The 23,575-nt window shown below is 41.8% G+C and overlaps 1 protein-coding gene and 1 pseudogene across 17 annotated transcripts in view; one reads left to right on the top strand and one right to left on the bottom strand.

Moving 5' to 3' along the window:
* The window catches only part of LOC103791242 (uncharacterized), a 101,173-nt gene that overhangs the window by 3,630 nt on the left and 73,968 nt on the right, over positions 1 to 23,575 (top strand). For 11 of the 17 annotated variants that reach the window (XR_013529477.1, XR_013529476.1, XR_013529474.1 and 8 more), the window contains exon 1: positions 2,813 to 23,575. This exon is cut by the window's right edge and continues 37,503 nt beyond it. The exons of the other annotated variants lie outside the window; for them this stretch is intronic. The gene's annotated coding sequence lies outside the window, so the exon portion shown is untranslated. Of the gene's footprint in view, positions 1 to 2,812 lie in introns of those variants that run through there. 17 annotated transcript variants of the gene reach the window in all.
* On the bottom strand, positions 10,000 to 10,093 carry LOC118149373 (small nucleolar RNA U13; annotated as a pseudogene).

The raw sequence follows: 23,575 nt of genomic DNA, 5'->3' as shown, positions 1-23,575 counted from the left end.
GTCTCCATGCATGGGGAGTGCCCTATATAGGTGAGTGCCCTATATAGAAAAGATACCATTTTCTATCTTTTATGCTGTATTTTTACAGTACCTTTTCTATGTTTAGATACACACATACTATAGTATTCATTACAGTAAGCTGCTATATAGGTCTGCAACCTAGGAGTAATAGACTGTACCATCTAGGTGCATGTGTAGTAGGCTAGACTGTCTAGGTGCATGTGTAGTAGGCTAGACTGTCTAGGACATCCAGTGTGATGTCCACGGTGAATTGCCTAATGATGCATTTTTAAGAATGTACCCCCATTATTAAGCAACATGTGAGTATATTTACAGTTGTTTTCTATTTGAGCAAGTCTTGAGAATATTTGATTAATACCACATAAGCCTTAACTTTTCATACTGATAATTGTTTCTTTGAAGCACCTAAGAATTGACTTGCGTGTTGACAAAGTTCTTGAAATAACAAAAAACTCATATTGTAAAATTGGATGAATAAAATCATTTAGCTATTATTTTTAAATTGAGCATTTTAGAGAACATGGGATGTTTTTATAATGTAAATAGTCCAGGTTGAGAAAAAGCTTAGGAATTTGTTGTGATCAAATAGTGTGAGTCTGCAGGAAAAAGGCAAATCAGGAAATGAAAAGTGCAAAAATACAATGTAGAAGTATGTTGATTTGGTGTGTGCAAATTAACAGTGTTTTGAAAAATTAGAAAATTATAGAAGTAGTCGTTTAATGTCAGATGAAGAAAAGGACTTTAGTGTAACAAAAACAGTTAACTTTTTACTAGAGTGAGTATAGAATTTATGAGATGATAGAAATGATTGGTCCACATGGAATGTAAGAAGATGCCTTGTGGGGCCAGGTAGCAGAAGGGAGGGAGTGTTTTGCAATAAGGCTGAGGCCAGGGAAGGAAAAGGAGCAAAAGATCTTGCCATTGACTCCTCCTGTGTTGTTTAATCATTACTGAGAATTCCAGAGTGACCTTGAGGTAGCCACAGTATTTGTTCAGTAGGCCTTAAATCCTAGTAAAAGCTCTATTATCAAGTGAGGTGACACCATGCTGTAAGATAGGAAGTATCTAGCATCTGAGGTTTGCCTTTGTAGGCCTTGCTTTCCAGATGATTTTGTTTCTAGTTTAGTAGGTGATTTAAAGGGAAAAGTTTAGTAGGTGATTTTGATTAAAGGAAAATATGGAGAGAAGGTTTTGAGGAAGGAATTGGACTAAGGGAGAGCTGTGCCATGAAAAGGGCCAGATGTGTGATTTAGAAGACATCAGATATCATTGAGCATATTTGTGTTCTTTGTTAGTTTCTGATGTGCTGATGTTCAGTTCATCTGTAACTTGAAAAGTAAGGTGGGCTGGACGAGGTGGCTCACGCCTGTAACCCCAACACTTCGGGAGGCTGGGGGAGGTGAATCACCTGAGGTCAGGAGTTTAAGATCAGCCTGACCAAAATGGTGAAATGCCATATTTACTAGAAATACAAAAGTTAGCCGGGCATGGTGGTGCATGCCTGTAATCCCAGCTACTCAGGAGGCTGAGGCAGGAGAGTCGCCTGAACCCAGGAGGCGAAGGTTGCGGTGAGCGAATTGCATTCCAGCCTGGGCAACAGGAGTAAAACTCTGTCTTGTGATGAGGCAATCATATATTTTAAAACAGTTGTAATTGAAGTATAACATATATAGAGAAATGCATAGATCTTAAGTGTGTACTTTAATCAATTTTGACAGGCATGTACATGTATGTAACTCATACTGTGTAACCCTTGTAAAGGTGAACATGGTACACCAGAGTAAACAAGGTGTAAGTATTAGATGATGAGTAAAAGAGATTGGGAGGCCTTTGGTTTAAGAAAAATATAGGAAGCCATCGAATTTTTAGAAATACACTTTGTATTTTAGAAGAGTTTTAAATTTACAGCAAGTTGTGAAACTAGTAGAGTTTTCAAATAACTTACATCCAGTTTTCATATTGTTAAAATGTTACATTAGTGTGGTCATTTGTCACATTTAGTGAAGTAATATTGATTCATTATTATGGACTAAATTCTATACATGATTGATTTCTTTAGTTTTTACTTAAGGTCTGTATCAGTTAGCTGCCATAATAAAATTCCATAGACTGAGTGGATTAAACAAAAGAAATTTGTTTTCACAGATATGGAGGTAGAAAGTCTGAGATTGGGTGCCAGGATGGTTGGGTTCCAGTGAGGAGTCTCTTCCTCACTTGCACACGGCACAGTCCCCTTTCCTAGGTGTGTTTTTGCCAGAAGAGAGAAAGAACAAGCTCTGTTTCCTTATAAGAGCACTAATCCCATCAGACCAGGGCCCTGCCCTCATGACTTCATCCAACGCTGATTACCTCCCAAACGCCCTAGCTCCACATACTATTACATTTGAGGTTAAAGCTTCAACATATGAGGATTCTGGGCGGGCCACAAACATTCAGTTTATAACAAGGTCCTTCTTTGTGTTCCTGGATCTTATGCAGGTTACCATATTACATTTAGTCTTTGTGTCTCCTTAGCTTCCTTTAGACTGTGGCAGTTTCTCAGACTTTCCTTTCTTTTTTGGTGACCTTGTCAGGTTTGAGGACTACTGGTCACGTATTTTGTAGAATGTCCCTCAAGTGGGATTTATCAAATGTGTTTCTCATAATACGTCTGGGTTTATGGATGCCTGGGAGGGAGACCAAAAAGATGAAGTGTCCTTTTCATCACATCATACAAAGGAAAGGGTGTGTACTTTCAATGTGACTGATCACTGTTGATGTTGATTTGGTCACCTGACTGAGATACTGAAGCAGGATAATTTCACTGAACGCTTTGCTGGTGGGAACTGGGGTGTGGGAGCTGGAATCAGCACTTAGGCACTGGCAGGGGCAGACTCCACTCACTAGAACCCCCTGTGCTGAACCCGTCATGGGAGGGAACATGCAGGTAAGCGTGTGCAGGAGCTGGGGTGAGTGCTTTTGGGTGCTGGGAGGAGCAAAACTCTGTGCAGGCCCTGAGGCCCCAGAAGGAGTGTTACAATCCATGCTCTTTTAGCTTCACCACCCATGGACAGTGTAAGTGTTAACAGCTCAGTGGAAGGTCAGTGTGACAGCCTTTGACACCACCCTGGAAGAGAAATGGCTGTTGCGATATGAGAAAGGGTGTATGTGAAAGATATTCCTGTTGACTGTGTTAAGTTTCAGATGCTGGCTAGCCTTTGAAGTAGAAATGTGAAGAACATTGAAGATGTGAATCTGGGGTTCAGGGAATAGGACAGGACTCAAGATTCTATCTGGAAGTTGCACATTTTAAAGAATTAAATTGTATTTTTCAGAGTAAGAATCTCATTTGATAGAATAAAGAGCTTGTGGTACTTTGAGTAGAATGATGAGAAAAATTTTAATCAAGCATTTTTTTCCTGAAAACATTGTGAATAAAAGTGAGTAAAATATAGGTGATTTTCAGTCAGCCTCAGTGACCTGTCTGTATCTGACTGAGTCCCAGCTGATATAGCCAGTTGACAGTAGAAAATTTAGAATTTGATTTGCATGCTTTATAGCTATTGAGAAGAAGAATTAGACATTTTAATTTCTCCCCCCACCCCATAAGGAACCATGTGGGTATATTTTTGACCCTTACCCTTTTTTTCTTAGCAGGAAACCAGTCAGAAGTGGGAGGCCTCTGAAGAAGCCGTATACTGTGTAGCCTCCAGCTTCTGCTTTCTCGAGGCAGAACGCGGGCCCTCAGTGCCTCTTTCTGCTTCCCCTTGTTCAGACCACTGCGGACTGCCCCTGTCCTGTCTGACTCCTGTTGTGATGAGCAAATATAGAAAGGCTGAGGGATTGATATTATTTGGCTCCACATTTTAGAAAGATATTTGGTAATTACATAAAGTACATCTAGTTTGACCAGTACCACTTATAACTTTAAATTCTTGTACAGAAATTGATCCTTTATTATTTAGAAAATATAATTTAAAGTTAATAATACTGAAAGAATTCATGATTCTTTCCTTTTGCCTTCCCTGTCCTTTAGTTCTTTATTTTCAGAGCTTTTGTACTGGCTCATCTTCCCTTTCCTGGGGAGTTGATTTTACAAAGTAGATTTGCAGGAGCTTATTCTTTTAGAGGATGATGAAAACCGCTTGTACTTGACCTTAAGGAAATTTCTTTTTTTAAGTTCCTTGTGTGCCCTTTTCAGATCACATCCCAGAGAGGAGAGACTTCTGCAATATTGTGTTAACCATTTCCTTTCTTTCTTCAAGTGTTATCCACAAGTGTATAGATGTATGTGGCAATAAGCATGAAATCTGCCATCTTAACCATCTTTAAGTGGGTAGTTCAGTAGTGATGAGTGTATTCACAACATTGAATACTAGATCTCCATGTTTTCATCTTACAGAACTGATTCCCCCATGCCCAGCAGCTGGCCCTTTGTTTCTATGAATTTGACTATTCTACATACTTCATATAAGTGGAAACTTACAGCGTTTGTCTTTTTGTGAGTGGCACATCTGAGTTAGCACGTCTTCAGGCTTTATCCATGTTGTCACATATGATATATGACTCATAAAAGCCAGAATTTCTTTTCTTTTGAAAAGCCGAATAATGTTCCATTTATAAAGTTCTTAATCTTCATGTGGCTGAATTTATAACATTCATATTCATTATACCTAGTTTAGGAAATTCTTCTGAGATCATAAAGATAGCCTCCTGTATTTTTAAGAAATATATATTTTTTTGTTTTAAAACAAGATTACATTTACGGGACGGTTACCAGTACAATTCAGATACATTTGCTTTTCCCTGAACCATTTGCTAATAAGTTGCTGACTTGTTGGCCCATTGCTTCCAAATATTTTAGTGGCATTTCCTAAGGACATTCTTCTGTGTAATATCAAAATGACCATCAAAATTAGAAAGTTAATACATTTCTATTATCACAACTTCAACTTTATTCAAGCTTTACTGGTTATCTGATCAAATTCTGTTTAACAACATGATGTAGTTTGGAATTACAGGTTGCATTTGGTTCTAAACTCTCCTTACGTCTAGACCACTCCCTTTATTGAATTGAGATGTATTTGTTTCTCTTCTATTTTCTGGGAGAGATTGTATAAAACCAGTGTTAATTCTTTCTAAAAAATTTGATAGAATTCTTTAGTTAAGCCATCTGGGCCAAGTTTTTTTTTGGTGGGGAGGTGGGTTATGGAGTTTTGCTCTTGTTGCCCAGGCTGGAGTGCAATGGCACGACCTTGGCTCATTGCAGCCTCCACCTCCTGGGTTCAAGGATTCTCCTGCCTCAGACTCCTGAGTAGCTGGGATTACAGGCACCCGCTACCACGCCCAGCTAATATTTTGTATTTTTAGTAGAGAAGGGTTTCAGCATGTTTGCCAGAGTGGTCTTGAATTCCTGACCTCAGGTGATCCATCCACCTTGGCCTCCCAAAGTGCTGAAATTACAGGTGTGAGCCACCGCACCTCACTGACCTAGAAATGTTTATGGGATTTTAAAGTACAAAGCCAGTTTTCCTAACAGTTACAGGGCTATTTAAATTCATATTGGATGAGTTGTTGTAGTTTGTGTGTTTTCTGGAATTAGTGCATTTCATCTAAGAAATTCCATTATAGCTAATCTATGTGCAACTTTATTATTCTTTACCTTATATAGACATATTTTCAATAAAAAGGTAATCTAATACATATATTTATAAAAATAAATGCATATTTTATATTTGTATCATGTAATTTTATATCTGTATCATATACTTTGGATCAAGCTCTAGATGTAGCCAAGATCTCAGGGGCAGGCTATATTCAGCACGGATGGGAGACTCAGTGACCTGTAAAGTTTGTGTGTCTACACACTTCAGAGTTTGCTCTGCATGAGTCTCTGACCATGCAAATAGCTATGCTGTGGCTATATTGTGCTGACACCTCATTCCATTTCAGTTTTTTCCATGACTTATTCAAAATAATGTGATACAGTGCAAATCAGCTTTGCTGTGGTCCCTGACCTCAGGTTGCTTAGAGTCTCTGTAGGGGTTGCAGAGAAGTAATTAGGAAATCAGTAATCAATGTGGTCAGTGTTGTGATGAGGAGGCAACAGGTCCTCATGAGAACACAGGGAAGAGGTATCTCTTTTATTCTCTGCATCTCTGGTATCCAGTACAGTACCTTGCACATAGTAGGTTCTAACTAAGTCTTTGTTGAATGAATGAATGAACTCAGAACTGGGTGATGACAGGGTCACTTTTGGAGAGGACTTGTGTCTGAGCCAAGTTAGTGATATCTATGGGCAGTAGATGAGTGGAGGGAATTCTCTCATGTGGATGCAATAATATTCAGTGTTGTAGAAGGACAGAAAGCTTAGCAATCTACATAGTTGTCTAAAGCTGTCTATTTGCAAGTGGGGAGTGGTTTCCAAAGGTGATTGCAGACTGAAGTCTAAGAAGAAATAACTACAACCAAAGTATGTACTGGGCAAGGTTAGCTAAGAACCAGAATTGATTTTTATGAATTAGCATTTTTGGTTCTGGCTGTTGTGTTTACCATTATTAGGTTTAGTTTCTAACATGTCTTAAAAATAATGCTCTCCAAATGAATAAGAATTATTTTTTTGTGAAGCATGGTACAGTTTTCTCTGGCTCTTACCTACTAGTCTTATTCATACTGTCTTTGCTTTAAAACAATACTTTTTTATGCTGTAAATATATCTGTGATAAATCATGAGTTTACCACTAATAATGGTGGTTCATATTGTTGTGTTCTCATATGCCAGGTACTGTATTGAGACCCTGCTTCTCAATACTTCTCATTACTTCATTTAATGTGGACAGTGGCCTGTCTGTAAGAAAACCAAACTTGGGCTCCCATTTTACAGAAGTGACAACTAAGGTTTGAGGAAGTTAAATTGTGTATTCCCAAGGTCACTTAGGTAAGCCTGGGACTCACATTTGAATCTAAGTTTGTCTGACTTCATTTAACCACTGAGCTATGTGTGCTATTGCCAATGTTTCATGTGTCTTTTTATTAAACAAAAAATGCCCAGGATTTAGTTTTACTTGTGTATATATCCTTGGAAAGTTTATCAGTTAAGTAGGGAAAGAGTTTGTAGTGAAGTAACATACTAAGACTCTCCTAAAAGCAAATTACTGAAACCCACTTTAAACTAGCCAGCATGGCTGGATGCAGATGCTCCAACAGTAATTACTGGGCTCTTCCTCTATGTGTCTCCTCCTTGCTCACCTTCCTCTTTCCCTCTCCTTCTTTATCCCACTGCCCCACTCCCTCTCTCATTCTCCTTTTCTTAGAGTGTTAGCCTATTCTCTCTTGTCACAGGAGCAGCCCCAGTTGAAACCAGCTGCACCCATGATCCTAGGAAGAGAAAGCATCTTCTCTGGGAGCTCTGGCAGAAATGCCCTAGGGAACACTCTTGGTCATGGGGACTGGGGCTGTGAGAGGACTTTGTGAGCCATATGGAATGTAGCTGTTGGGGTGACAACATGTTCATACTTCATCTTGATAAGACATGTCATTTGATGGTTGAAAGCTATAATTATTTAAAGATAATGCACAATATATTTTAATAGGGTTATCAAGATATAGTTCACATACCATAGGACTCACCCATTTAAAGTGTACAGTTCAATGGTTTTAATATATTCACAGTTGTACAGCTATCACCGCTGTCTAACCTGTAACATTTCCATCACAAAAAAATCTTGTACCCATTCACAGTCACTCCCTATTTTTCACAAATTTCTCAGCCTTAAGCAACCACTCTTCTACTTTCTGTCTCTCTAGATTTGCCTATTCTAGACGCTTTATGTAAGTGCAGTCAGACAACTTGTGGTCATCTGTGTCTGACTTCTTTCAGTAGCATGTTTTCAAGGTTTATCTATCTTTGTATATCATCATGCATTTTTTATTAATTTCCAAATATGATTCCATTATATGGATATATCACATTTTATTTGTCTGTCTGTTGTTGATGGACATTTGGGTTTTATTCATGTTTTTTGCAAGTATGAACGAAACATTTGTGTAGAAGCTTTTGTGTAGATCTGTTTTTACTTATGTTTGTATACCTAGGAGTGGAATCACTGGTTCATATGGTAAGTATACCTGACATTTTGAGGCACTGTCTTCCAAAGTGACTGTACTATTTTCTATTCTCACCAGCAGTGTGTGAGGGTTCCAGTTTCTTGACATTCTTGTCAATCGTTACTATCTTTTTGATTATAGGCATCTTGGTGGGTGTGAAGTGGTATAATGCATATTTTATAAAAGGCCGTTTTGTTTGTTAAATAATGGCCTGTTGACTTGTCATCTTACCTTGTATAGGAGCTTTCCCAGTGGGTTCTGAACCTTCTCCTCCTCTGTCCAGCCAGCCAGCCAGGTAGGCAGACCATGCTGATCGAAGAATTAGAAGTATATGTTTACTTTTCTTTTTCTTGGTAAATTTTATTATTTACAAATCTAGACAGGGATTATTCTTATTTTCATATTAAGAAACAGGTTATAAATGCCAGAGGTTACATGGTTGAAGATGGAACAGGGATTTGTATTTAGGGTGTATTAGGTGGTAGAGAGCTGCTTGCATCTGATCTGCAGTGTCAGCCTACTATAACATGATAAGTGGCATTCAGATGACACACATTCCCACTCATGTTCACTGTGTTATATGTAGTTCCCAGCAAACTAGTTGTATCTCTGCTGCTTTTTTCTTAGAAATGTGAGGGCAAGAGTAATGTCTTAGGAATAATCTTGATTATTCATGAATGATTATTCATGAACTTGACTATTTTCATTTTCATTAGTACAAATTACTTGCAGCACACCAAAACTGAGCTGCTTTTTTATAATTCACAATGGTTGCTTCTAACTACTTTCTTATGGCAACGTTCATTATCAGCCCCGTAGCGCTATTTAACATTCACCTTGGCATCAGCATAAAACTTGATACTCTGGCAGTCTATATTCAGAGATGCACAGACAGATGGTCTTCCGTCGGTGGCTTTCCCCATAGCCCTAGAGCGGTCTGTGTATCCAGACTCCATGTTGAGTATTGCCTCCTCAGCACAATGTAAGAGAATCGATGTTGATCACACCTTATGCGAAAATCTGTGTTGATCTCTTGCCACACATTTGCCACATATCACTGTATAACTTGAAAGTCAGGAACTTGTGATTTAGAATTGCTGTTCAGATCATGCTTAATATTTTCATGGCATCCAGCAACAGCAAGAAGAGATTACACATATTAGCAGTATGCTCTAAATGTGGAAATAATATGGTGATCTCCATAAGATCAAACAGGAGCTCGCAGGTATTTAACAATACATATTATTTTAAGCTGATAATATGCCAGGGATAGGTGCTGGGGGATACAATGAACAAACTGGATAAACATCTCTGTCCTTATAAAATGTACATCCCAGTGATTAATGATTTCCTATGAGACCATTTATAATGTGTAACAACCAGGTAAAAAATCTACTTTGGATTTTTTGGTAGCAGTGTCTGAAAGCTTTGAAATTCTAGAAAAGAAAAAAAGAAATTAAAAATATTTAAATTGGTGCATTTAGATAGTATATTAGGTAAGTGACTATTTGCTAAGTATCCCAAAGGTAAGATATTAGAGATCCCAATTTAATCATTAAAGGTAAATACTTTTTATATTGACCTTAACCTTATCAAAAAGTGTACTATTATAGTGACAGGCCATGCAGTCTCAAAATCAACAACATTCATGAAAATTGATAAGTTGATATTATATCAAATAGAAATCTCATGATAATGAGGCAGGCCAGTCGTTGAATTTTTCAGGTTTTTAGAAGCATAATTTGAAGACTTGTAAAACTAATAGGACAGTTGAAATTGAAATTTATTTTTAAACATCAGACAGGTAATGTAATGACGTAAAAAGGTTTAAGGAAGGAGATTTGGAATCTTGTAAAATTAATAGGACAGTTGAAATTGACCTTTATTTTTAAACATCAGACTGGTAATGTGCTGATGTTGTCAAAAGGTTCACACTCAGGTTTGAGTGTGGAAACCCAATTGTCATACTTAGGAATTAAAAAAGAACTAAAATAGACATAAAAAAAATGCACATGGGTACTTTTTAACCAGTAGTAACAGGCACCCGGAAATGAATGCTTTCAAGTGAAAAAAGATCACAGTTCTTATTTGGGTTAGTGCTTCTGATAGGCATAGCAGGAATGAATGAATGAATGAATAAATGAATGAATGAATTTTATTAGCATATATAATAAATAAGCAAAGAACTTTACAAAATAATTTTAGATAGTGATAAGTACCGTAACATCAGTAAAATGGGGTCTATGATAAGTGAATTAAATATTTACTTGAACACCTAATACATTTCTAAACTTATTGTGGCTAAAGGGCTCCTGATTCCCCTCACCACCAGCTTCTCACCAGGGTTCTTCTGTAGGTTGTGAGGTCTGGGAAGCTTTTGAAGATATTATTTGAGTTGAGATATGAATGGTGAAGTATCTGTGTGCATTCCAGATATGGAGGTGGGAAAGCATTGGCTTTGGGGTGGAAATGAGTTTAGTGTGTTGGAGACAGTCAGTATGAAATGTTGGAATGTATCCAGAGAAAAATAGTGGTAGTTGTGGCTAGAGAGGTGGACAGGGCCTTGATATTTTAGGGCAGAATAAGGAGTTAGTTTGTCACTTTAATGATGGCAGCAAGTCTGTAGAGTGTTCTAGGTCTGGGGATTGATGGTCTTGTGACTGTGGCTACTGTGTAGTGATGACTGGTAGAGGCAGAAGAGGAAATGGGGACCCTTCAGAGCTGTTGTCTGGGTAAGAAGCCATAGGAGCTGTGTATATGGAGCCTGGGCCAGCTTTGGCAACCTGCTTTGCAGACAGAGCTAAGAACTCCAGTGTGGATTCTATGTGGAAGGCAGGAGATGAGTAGTCAAGAGTTGATTTCTAGGTTTTAGTTGAGAACTGAATGTATGATGGTTCAATTACTAAGATGGGGAAAATTTGAGGAGAAGTTGGTGGTGAGGGGAATCAGAAGATACTTTTGGCCACAATTGGTTTTAGATACTTATGAGATAGTGAAGTGAGGTGGTTTAGTGGGCAGTGGAATAAATGTCTGTAGTTCAGTGGGGAGGTCAAGATTAAAATGACAAAGGTAGGTGTCAGCAACATAGAGCTGACTTCAAAGCCATGAGACTGGATGAACTCCCTACAAGGGGAGGGGCTAAGTTTACTTCCTCAAATTGAGAAAGTTGGACAGGATGGTGTTTAAGGTCCTGTCTTTTCCAAAAAGTTACATGTTTACTGAATTTCAGAGTCCCTCTAAAAAACTCGAAGCGATGGAATTTTTTGTAAAATGTTTTAGGTCCTTTTAAATCATGAAAGGATGAATGGGAAGAAATACAGACATTTAAGTATTTGAAATCTGTATTTATTCTGAAATTGCTTGTCCACAAAGCATGATATGTAACTGCGATCAGATATCCTTCTGAAAGTGAAAATAATCTTCTTCAATTTGTAAAGTTTCAGTTAAACCCGATTAGTGGTCAATGCGAACTTATTTTTATCAAAAAATGTTAAACAGCTTTATTGAGGAGTCAAGTGACACCCAAGCTGCACATATTAGAAGTGTAAAGTTAGATGTTTTCACATAGGTCTTCAGCCATAGAGCTGTCACCACTAGAGATAATAGACGTACTTGTCATCCCAACAGTTTCCTTGTTCCCTTCAGTACTGTCTCCCTCCTGCCTCTGATCCACAGGGAACCACTGATAAGCTTTTTGTAACTGTAGATCAGTTTTCATTTTCTAACTTACATAAATAGAATCATACAGTAGATATTCTTTTTTTCTGGCTTTTTTTATTCAACGTGATTATTTTGGATTCATCCATGGTGTTTTTTGTGTCAGTAGTTCTTTTCCTTCTCTTTGCTAAGTAATATCCTATTGTATGGATATACCAGATTCATTTTTGCAGTCATAATGAAGTTACAATACCTTCTTTTTCCCTTCAGTGGGTCTCCGGATTTGCTGGTATTATTTGTAACCCTGAAAATTTGAGACAAGTCTCAGTTAATTTAGAAAGTTTATTTTGCCAAGTTTGAGGATGCACACTCCTGAGACAGCTACAGGAAGTCCTGATGGCATGTGCCCAGGGTGGTCTGGACACAGCTGAGTTTTATACATTTTAGGGAGACGTGAGATATCAGCCAACATATGTAAGTACAATGGTTGTGTCCGGAAAGGCAGGACAACTTGAAGCAAAGACAGCAAGGAGACTTGAAGCTGGAAGGAGCTTCTGGGTCACAGATAGGTGAGAGACAGGAGTACTTGCATTCTTTGAGTTTTTGATTAGCCTTTCCAAAGGAGGCAATCAGCTATGCATCTATCTCAGTGACAGGCAGGTTGTCCCTAAGCAGTTCCCGGCTTGGCTTTTCCCTTTAGCTTAGTGATTTAGGGGCCCCAAGATTTATTTTCCTTTCACACACCAAAGAGACTAAAAATATGAATACATATACACAGAGACACACTCCAAACTCTCTTCATAGAAGGGCTTCCTTGTTCTTGTATTCATCCCCTTCATGCTGTTCAGGGATGAGCTTCCTGGCTTTCATTTACTAGAGCAAGCTTGACAGTGCTGTGGATAGAAAGCAGCCCCACCCTTTCTATGTGTCCGTGCTCTGTGTGATTTTGGGGGGATGTGTGTATGTTGTTGAGCTTTATTTTTTATCTGGATTGTGTTTATGTCAGGAGGTTGCCTGAAATAAAGCTGAAGCTTCATAGTTTAGCCTTTAGTTGTGTTTCATAGTTTAGCAGTTATGGATTCAGTTAATCTAGTACCTCTGATTTCACAAGGGAGTCTAATAAATCTTTTCTCAGTTCATAGGAATTTTGTATAGTTGGTTAACACAGATCAAAATGAGACAAACTCATTCATGTGGTAAGTAGATGCTTATCTTTAATCTCTGTGGTGTCTTGATTAAATCACTTGCTTTCTGCTTCTGTTTCTGTGCATTTGGAAAAGTTCTCTGCTCTCTGGTTCCTGTGGATAATCTGAGAACACACTTGGGGATTCATGAGTTAATCACCCTCTGGCTGTTTTTAACATCATGAACTTACATGGGGTTTAAGGATGTCTGGGTTCTCTGTGCTGTTATCTGGGGTTGTCTGAGGAGGAAAAGAAGCAGATATGGTAGGATGATGAGACAGGTTAGCATGCAAGTGCAGTAAAAAATTCCATTTCGGATGTTTTTAGTTAGAGTTTTCTGCAGGATGTTCTGTTTTCTAGGTAATTTGTAGATTTTTACACTGCTTTATAAAAAGCTCTTTCCCCAGTTGGTAGCTTTGAATTCTTCTTCAGTATTTATGGGAAGTCATATTCTTGAATTAGATGTTCTGCATTACCTTACCAAAGATGACTCTACCAGTAGTGAAGCCAAGAAGGAAACAGATCTGCTGCTCTGGGTATATAAAAATCACTTCATCTTGGTACTTACTGGACTGCCTCATTCTCTGTGATGGCTGCAGAGCATTCACTCCATCGACTGAATGTAACATGCTTAGTAGTCTCTGCCACTTTTGCTATTATATCAGTGCTAAAGTACATAATATGTACTTGTAAATACATCATCTCCCACATTTCCAAATTGTTCTCCATTACCATTTTATCGGTGTAGACTTTCACCAACAAAGTTTTAGTATGTCTGTTTCCTTATACACTCAACAGTACAGAGTGCTACTAGAGTTTATCTGATTGGTGAAAATGTTATTTTCTTCTGATTTTTAACATATATCTCTTATTATGGAGTTTGGGCATCTTCGAGTCATTTGTAATTTTTTTTCTGAGAGTTCACTGTTCCTATATGCTGCCTATTTTTCTATTATATGGTTATTTTTATTATTGATATGTAGGAGCTTTAGATATATTAAGCAGATTAGCTCTTGGCGATATGACTTACACTGTTGCTTTTAAGTTTGTTGTTTGTCCTTTGACTTTGCTTACCGTGTTTTGCCATGAGGGAATTTTTTATATTGATGTAATGGAATTAAATCTAATTTAAAAAATTGCTTTCAAATTTTGTGTTACACTCAAAACATTTCAGATATTACATTTGTCATATTCTGAATACCCGCCTCAGCCTCTCAAAGTGCGAGGATTACAGATCCAACAGTGGCTAGAGCCACTGCACCCAGCTACTCAAGGCAAATGTTGAGCCAATGTACTTGGCCATCCAAGGTTCCACCCTGTGTAGGGGAGCTCTGAGCACTGGCATCGGAGGGAGCACAGCTTCTCGGCTGAACTCTGAGATGGATGCATTTCTTGATGGGCAGAGCATTCCAAGGTTTCTCACTCACATCTTCTACAACCCCCAAGTCTTGGGATGCCTCAAACCCATACTCTACATGGGCCAGTCATCATTGAGCAGGTAGTGTGGGACAGACAGGCCAGGGTGGGCATGCAAGAGGAAGGAGACCCAGACTTTGCCTCAAGGAGATCACATTCATGCAGGGACAGAATTACTCCAGAGTGTGGCAGATTAAGGGACCAAAGCCTCTGATTTTCTTCCTCTCTCTCTCTCTCTCTCATTCTTCTCTTTCTCATTCTCTCTCTTCCTCTCTTCTTTCTTTCTTTCTTACTCTTTCCTTTTTTTTCCAATATAGAGTTTCACTCGTGGTCCAGGCTGGTGTGCAATGGCCTCAGGTGATCCACCCACTTAGGCCTCCCAAATGCTGGGATTATATGTGTGAGCCACTGGATCTTGCCACCTCCAATTTTCACAGAAGGAGGCACAGAGTAGTTTGGCACCCAACAGAAATGAGTTCAAATATCAGTTTCCCTAGTTTCTGGCTCAAGCTTTTCTGGTTCTCAGTGACTTCCTATGAAAGGGAATGAGAGGGGTCTCTGGTGACAAAATCATGGCAGGCAAGGTGACACTCACCTGTAATCTCAGCAACTCAGGAGGTTGAGGTGGGAGGATCGCTTGAGGGCCTACCTGGGAAGCATAGGGAGACCCCAATTCAAAAAAAAAAAAGCCAGACATGGTGGCTCATGCCTCTAATTTTAGCACTTTGGGAGCCCAAGGCAGGTAGATCACTGGAGGTCAGGATTTCGAGACCATCCTGGCCAACATGGTGAAACTCCATCCCTACTAAAAATACAAAAATTAGCCAGGCGTGGTGGTGCATGTCTGTAGTCCCAGCTACTTGGGAGGTTGAGGCAGAAGAATCGCTTAAACCCAGGAGGTGGAGGTTGCAGTGAGCCGAGATTACACCACGGCACTCCAGCCCGGGAGGCTCCACAGAGCGAGACTCCATCTCCAAAAAAAAAGAGAAAGAGACATCAACAAACATTGGTGATGAATGGGGTAATGGTGCCACTGCCCGGCTGATATATATATGTATGTATGTATGTACATGTATATATCTATACATATGCATATATTTATATATTTGTATTTTTAGTAGAAACTAGGTTTTTTCATGTTGACTAGGCTGGTCTCTCCTGACCTCAGGTGATCCACCCACTTAGGCCTTCCAAAGTACTGAGATTATAGGTGTCAGTCACTGCACATGACCCTCCTCCTTTTATTTATTTTATACTTTGAGAGGGAGTTTTACTCCCAGGCTGGAGTGCAGTGGCAAAATCTCAGCTCACTTCAACCTTCCCCTCCCAGGTTAAGGCATTTCTCCAGCTCAGCATTTCAAGTAGCTGGAATTACAGGAGTGTGCCACCACACCAGGCTAGGTTTGTATTTTTGATAGAAATGGGGTTTTGCCATGTTGACCAGGCTGGTCTCAGAACCCTGACCTCAGATAATCCATTGGTGTTGGCCTCCCAAAGTGCTGGAATTACACACAGGAGCCCACCCCACCCCCATCCAAGTAAATGTCTTGATTGCACAGAATGTATGGTGATATCGGTGGACTTACGGACATCCTCTCCAGCACTGAGTGTTGTGTCTTGGCTGTGCTGTGCTTTTTGTTTGTTGTTTTGAGACAGAATCTCACTCTGTTGCCAGGCTGGAGTGCAGTAGCATGATCTTGTCTCTCTGCAACCTCCACCTCCCAGGTTCAAGTGATTCTCCTGCCTCAACCTCCTGAGTAGCTGGGACTACAGGCGCCTGCCACCATGCCCAGCTAATTTTTCAAAAAAGTATTTTTAGTAGAGATGGGGTTTCACCATGTTGGCCAGGATAGTGTCAATGTTTTGACCTCTTGATCCAACTGCCTCGGCCTCCAAAAGTGCTGGGATTACAGGCATGAGCCACTGTGCCTGGCATGTGCTCTGCTTTTAAACTCTTTTCTTTCTAATGTGGGGCAGATTAGAAAGTGTGCCTTGTTTTCATGGCCCTCATGCAGCTTGTTTTGAACTGTTACGTTCACAGTTTGGGATATTTGAGGCAGTATTGCTGAGCTGTCCTGTCAACCTGAATTTGAGCCCTTTATCTGCCACCAACCTTGCCATGTGATTATGAGCAAGGAACCTAGCATCTATGCTCTTTAATTTCTTAACCTGTAAAATGCAGATTATGCCCAGCTCATAGCACTAGTGTGAGGAATAAATGAAGATATGTGTAGATCACTTTTACATGGTATGTGACACTTGGTAGGCACCAAATCATTATTGCTGGGAGTATCAGTACATTCTTGCTTGTCTACACACACACACACACACACACAGAGACAGAGAGAGAGAGAGAGAGAGAGAGAGAGAGAGAAATTGCAGAGATCATACAAAGAGTTCCCATGTAGCAGCACCCAACTTTCCCTATTATTAACACCTTACATTAGTATGGTGCATTTGTTAAAATTAATGAACAAATATTGAGATGTGTTTATTAACCCAAGTCTCTACTTCATCCAGATTTCTTGGGGTTATTCCTCATGTCCTTTCCTGTTCCAGTGTCTCATCTGGGACACTGCATTCCATCTCATCATTTCTCCTTAGGCACTCTCCCTGGCTGGGTCACTCGATGAGTTTCCTTTGATTACGTTGAAATTAAATTTTGTTGCAGACAATGAGATCTCTGTTACAGAATTCTTAAGTTAAAATGTAGTCACAATGGCTGGGTGCAGTGGCTCATGTCTGTAATCCCAACACTTTAGGAGGTCGAGGCTGACTGATCACTGGACGCCAGGAGTTTGAGACCAGCTTGGGCAACATAGTGAAACCTTATCTCTACTAGAAATAGAAAAATGTTTGCCAGGCATGGTGGCACACATCTGTAATCTCAGCTACTCCGGAGGCTGAGGCATGAGAATTTCTTGAACTCAGGAGGCAGAGGCTTCAGTGAGCTGAGATTGTGCGACTGTATCCCAGCCTGGAAGATGAAGCCAGATTCTGTCTTAAAAAATAATAATAATAAAAGGCAAACCTTATTCACAAAATTATTATAGGGCACCTGGTAGTAGCCCCTAAGCTGGATGTGTAGTAGACTCCCGAGATTTTTTTTTTTTTTTTTTTTTGGGTCAGAGTTTCGCTCTTGTTGCCCAGGCTGGAGTGCAATGGCTCAATCTCGGCTCACCACAACCTCCGCCTCCTGGGTTCAGGCAATTTTCCTGCCTCAGCCTCCTGAGTAGCTGGGATTACAGGCACGCGCCACTATGTTCAGCTAATTTTTTTTGTATTTTTAGTAGAGACGGGGTTTCACCATGTTGACCAGGATGGTCTCGATCTCTTGATCTCGTGATCCACCCGCCTCGGCCTCCCAAAGTGCTGGGATTACAGGCTTGAGCCACCACACCCGGCCAACTCCTAAAATCTTAACCTAAACTCTGCCCTACTGTGGCAAAACCTGCTTGTATGCCAGAAAGCAGACCCAAGCTGCTGAAAACCATTTGTACCATATCCTGCCCCATTTGTCCTCCCCCAACTTCTGGTAAATAATGTCCATTGAAAGATGCTGGTTGGGCCTACATGGTGGCCTGAGTGATAACACATCTCAGGAATGTGTGGGATCGTGGGATAGAAAAGGAGGTCACTGTGTTATTTCTGACAGTTACCTCAAAACTGCTGGTGGCTTGGTGATGGAAGGGTGTCACCCCAGCATGTTAGCTGAGCTGTGTGGTTTCTCTGAATGTTAATAACTTTCACTGCTTAGGCTTGTGTTTCCTCCTTGATATCACCAACTGAAAACATAAGTCAGAAGTTTTTAGTTTCTGGTGACAAATCCAAGCTGGTTTATCAGTAAACACCCCTGCCAGACAATGGAGTCTGTGTGCTGGGGCAGAGCCGCTTTCTCTTTGGCGCTGGCTCTTTTCTAAGACCTGAAAATAAGCTGCAGAGGCTGTGACTTCACTTTTCTTGGAGCTCCTTTACATTTACCCCCAAAAATGCAGAAAATCCTCTTTTAGCAGCTTTTGAATTACAGAGTTTTCTAATTCTTTCTGTTGCATGTTCTTGTAATGCTCAAGTTTGACTGAAAAATTCTTCTGCATCAGGCGAAGCGAGAGGGGGAAGGAATGACTGTGTGAAGGAACTGAGTGCTTTATTACTTGGCCTGTTTGTGGTTTAATCATTGATGGAAAAAAAGCACCTAGAAGAGACACTGTGTGTAGAATGGCTTCCAATTTCAAGGGTCACAACTCTGTGATCTGTTGGCCAGCAGTTGGCTAGGGCTGAGGCAGATGAACATCAGGCTACAACCCAAACTTACAGAGCAGCTGCAAGAACAAGGGGAAAATGCATTTTCAGCCATAATGATCTCCATTCAGTAGATACTTTGGAGCTTGTGCAAAAGGACATCTTCAAGGGTCTCCTTGCGAAAAGGGAGATAGTGATGTCAGCCAAATCTGGGGTCCGGTCCTGGTCCTGTTGGTTCCTTTTTGACTTTGGTGTTGAAAATCAGTCTGTGAAGTGAAGACCTCTCTTTCTTTGAAGGGTGGTACCTGGTAGGTTCTTGGGAACTGAATTAATGTTCCCCTCCTAAGAGTGGGTCTCTGTAGACAGGCACATATGCTGTTCTGAAATCCTCTGTTGCTATCTCTGTCTCTGTTGGAGGTGCTTCCAGTGATGTGTGATTGTGTCTTACTTGTCTCAGTATCCCTGCCCAGCATGGGGTCTTACATAACATACATGAACAGTCAGTCAGTGTTAGGACTGGCTGGGTTTTAGGCTGGAAGACTGGTAATACATAAGCAAAGGCAGTGTCTTGAATTTACACGTGGCCTGCAGCAGTTTTCAAGTGAAAGGAGCCCCCTGCTTAGAAGGGCCTTTTGAATTGGGCCCCCTATATAGTTAATAGTGAACCTGAGGGTGATGGCTACACCGTTGGGAGTGCTCTTTAAGTACAGAGGGAAGACCGGGTAAAGACATAAAAGCATGGAGGAAAAGGAGATAGCCAGCTGAGTCCAAAAAATAATTCATGTGGTTTGAGCACAATCTGAAATGAGAGGCCTTCGAGCTTGACTCTTGATAAAGAATGCAAATTCAGCTGGGCTCAGTGGCTCAACCCGTAACCCCAGCACTTTGGGAGGCTAAGACGGGCAGATCACCTGGAGTCGGGACTTCAAGACCAGCCTGACCAACATGGCGATACCAGTTCTCTACTAAAAATGAAAAATTTAGCCAGATATGGTGTCTGTGTGTGTGTGTGTGTGTCGGGGGGGGTGTGTTCCAGTAATCCCAGTTACTCAGGAGGCAGATGCAAAAGAATTGCTTGAACCCAGGAGGCAGCAGTTGCAATGAGCTGAGACTGCGCCACAGCCTGTGCAACAGAGCAAAGCTCTGTCTCAAAACAAAACAAAAAGAATGGAAGTTCAACAAAGTATGAAGTGCCAGGGACTGTGTGAGAAGCCGTCTCATAAGTTGCTTCATTTTACTGTCCCAGTACCCCTAGGAGGTGAATTTCTTCTGTCCCCTTTCAAAGCTGTGAAACTGCAGCCATGGAGATGAAGTCCTTTGTCCAGGGGCTCTCTCCAGCCACAGAGCCAGGTTATGAACCAGTAGGTGCCTTTTATCATTAAGGACACTTGTGGGTGGTCAGGAGCAGGCCCTTCCCTACAGGAGCTCTTCCCCAGGGCAGCTCTGGGAGCTGAAGTTCTCTGCATGGGCACTGACACCCTCTACTGGTCTGTGCTCAGGAAATGGGATGACAACCAGTCACCAGAAAGCAAAGGCACAGAATGAAGCAAAGAAACAAAATGGGGCCATGAGAAGCTTCACTCCTGTTTACCCAGGAGTTCTGCCCATTTTGGCCAGGCCGAGGTGGGGGTGGGGGGCTGCCATATTTGTCAACCAGAAGGGTTCTGAAGGGCTTGCAGTGGGGCTGGCCCCACTGTTCATTCATTGGATAACATTGGGTGGGTTATTTCACTGCCCTTACATCAGATATCCATAGAAACGGGGTGACAGTGGGTCAGAGAGGTTAAATAATTCATGGCTGCTAGCTGGAATCCAGTGCTTAAATGTTCGCTTTAGTGGCTAATGCCTGTAATCCCAGCACTTTGTGAGGCTGAGGCGGGTGGATCAGCTGAGGTCAGGAGTTTGAGACCAGCATGGCTAACATGGTAAAACCCCATTTCTATAAAAAAATACAGAAAATTATCCAGGCATGGTGGCATATGCTACTCTAGAGGCTGAGACAGGAGAATCGCCTGAGCCCGGGAGGCAGAGGTTGCAGTGAGCCAAGACTGCACCATTGCACTGCAGCTTGGGCAACAAGAGCAAAACTCCATCTCAAAAACAAAGAAACCACAAAAGTTCACTTTATTGGCCTTTCTGTGGCCAGACACCTGCTGGATTCCAGGCTCTGGGGATACACAAGGTGAACGAGACTCATGGTTGCTCCCTGTGCAGGTGGTGACTTCTTGGACCTCCCATTCCTTCTTATCGTTCCTGTTTAAGCCTGAGAAAGTCCTGTGCTTTTAAGAATGAGTGTGGTTAAATTGGGCTCACCTGGGTATCCAGGCCAATCTCCCTGTCTCAAACCCCTTACTAATCCCACCTGCAAAGTTCCTTTTGCTACATAAGGTGACATATTCAGAGGTTCTTGGGATTAGGCCATGGATATCATTGTGTGGGGAGGGACAGTCTCCCTATCTAGTCAGCTCTCTAGATCTTAAGATGTGTGTTTATCCCAAATACAAAATGCATGCACCCTGCCCCAAGGCCTCATCCCATTATAACATCAACTCAGGAGTCCAAAATCTGCTCTAAATCTCGGCACCTAAATCACCTCAATCTGGCATGGAGGAGGCTCCTGGAACTCAGTAAACCAGTTACCTGGCCCTAAAGTGTAGTGAGCGGCCACCCAAAGGGGTACAATCTAGTTCTGTCCCTGATCCAAGGGACCTGATACGTGATATGGACAAGAAAAAGAAAAAACAGAGGCTGTACACCCAGAAATACCAGACCACTAAGCCTCCTTTCCTCCTGGTCACAGAGGACAGGGAAAGGAGTTTCTCCAAAGGGTCTGTCGGCACTTCATTCCATGTCCTGTGAGCTTGGGCGAAGGCTGAGCAAGGCAATTTCTTTCCGCGGATACTGCTCATTTTAGAAAGTGAGTCAAGCTGGGTGCGGTGGCTCACAGCTGTCATCCCAGCACTTTGGGTGGCCAAGGTGGGCAGATCTCCTGAAGCCCGGAGTTCATGACCAGCCTGCCCAACATGGCGAAACCCTGTCTCTACCAAAAATACAAAAATTAGCCAGGCATAATGGTACATGCCTGTGGTCCCAGCTACTGTGGAGACTGAAGCAGGAGAATCGCTTGAACCCAGGCATCGGAGGTTGCAGTGAGCCAAGATCATGACCCTGCACTCCAGCTTGGGCCACAGAGTGAGACTCTGTCTCAAGAAAAAATGAGAGTTGGAGTCGGGGCCTACCCTGGGCTCTTCCATCAGACAGCTGTGAATTACTTGCAGGTGAAAATTTTCCCAGAGCACAGCTAAGCCTGGTTGTCCTGCTTGTAGGACTCTGGCATGTAGCTAATTATCAGCTCCACCTGGGCTGTTGTTGGCCTGGTCCCTACTCTAATCTTCAATTAGGATCCACGTGCTGGGGGCTCAAGAAAATCTAAGCTTTTAGAAAGCTCTCCGGTGAGTCTCATCATCAACCAGGTTTGGCAGCCATGGATCCACAGCTTTCTGGCCCAGAGCCACCTGAGGCACAGGAGGGGTCAGAGCTGCCCATGACGCTGGTTGTGAACTGGTGAAGGCTCCTTCGAGTGGGTACCATGGAGCCCAGAGGACCACGACCAAGGGGTCCCCGCCTGCCCCAGGCTTCTGGGGAGAAGAAAGGAAGGCTGGAAAAAGCCCAAGTGGAGGAATAGAGCTGCTCTACCTCCTGGACGTCCAGGGCCATCCTTGATACTGGGCCGTTGCAAGGTAGTGATATCAAGTTCCCTTTTTAAAAAGCCCTGTGACTGGGTGCAGTGGCTCACACCTGTTATCTCAGCACTTTAGGAGGCCAAAGCGGGCGGATCGCCTGAGGTCAGATGTTTGAGACCAGCTTGGCCAACATGGTAAAACCCTGTCTCTACTAAAAATAAGATTTAACCAGATGTGGTGGTGTATGCCTGTATTTCCAGCTACTCGGGAGACTGAGGCAGGAGAGTCGCTTGAACCCAGAAGGCATAGGTTGTAGTGAGCTGAGATCACGCCATTGCACTTTAGCCTGGGTGTCAGAGTGAGGTTTTATCTTAAAAAAAAAAAAAAAAATGAGCTTTTTTACAGAAAACTATTAAGTAAACAACAGTACAGTGGTACCCGAGAGACTGATGTGTGGGTGCTTGCTTTTCCTTGATGTTCTAGAGTAGAGCTGCGCTGTCTAATGTGATTGTCAGCAGCCTCATGGATCTATGGAGTACTTGAAATGTGCTGGTGTGACAGCAGGGTTGTCAAACTCAGTAAAGAAAAGTTGAGGATGCCTCCTCCATCAGTGTGGGCTGTGCACAGAGACTTTCTTCCAGAAATGGAAACGGGGATAAAAGAGTAACTTTACAGTGGCAAAACCTGACAGATTGCCCCAGCCAGCCAGCCAGCCAGCCGGTGTTAACGTCAAGTGATACACCACGTTAACAGCACACCTGGGTAAGACACCTAAGGCCCTAGGGTGTCAGGACTTAGAAGCTTCAAATTCCACAGCCACTTGTCTTTTCACTGCCCTCACATGGCTCCTGCAGAAAGTAGTGACAGTGTCCTAACAGGCCTCTAGGAGCCTGATGGGACCGCGGGAGGTCTCTTGGAGGCCTGGAGAGGCATGTGAGGACTTGGCATTTTCCACAGGTGTGACAGCTGGGGTTGGTGCTTGAGATCTCTGGTCAGAGCTGGTAATGCTGTGTAATGAATTTCCACAAACTTAGGAGCATAAAAAAAAAAAAAAAATGTATTGGCCGAATGCAGTGTCTCACACCTGTAATCCCAGCACTTTGGGAGACCAAGGCAGGCAGATCACCTGAGGTTGGGAGTTCCAGACTAGCCTGACCAACATGGAGAAATCCTGTCTTTACTAAAAATACAAAAAATTAGCTGGGCGCAGTGGTGCATGCCTATAATCCCAGCTACTTAGGAGGCTGAGGAAGGAGAATCGCTTGAACCTAGGAGGCAGAGATTTCAGTG

This window comes from Callithrix jacchus, chromosome 18 (assembly GCF_049354715.1).
Source record: "Callithrix jacchus isolate 240 chromosome 18, calJac240_pri, whole genome shotgun sequence".
Lineage (NCBI taxonomy): Eukaryota > Metazoa > Chordata > Mammalia > Primates > Cebidae > Callithrix > Callithrix jacchus.
Note: the sequence above shows the minus strand (reverse complement) of the source record. Positions and strands in the feature narration are given on the sequence as shown.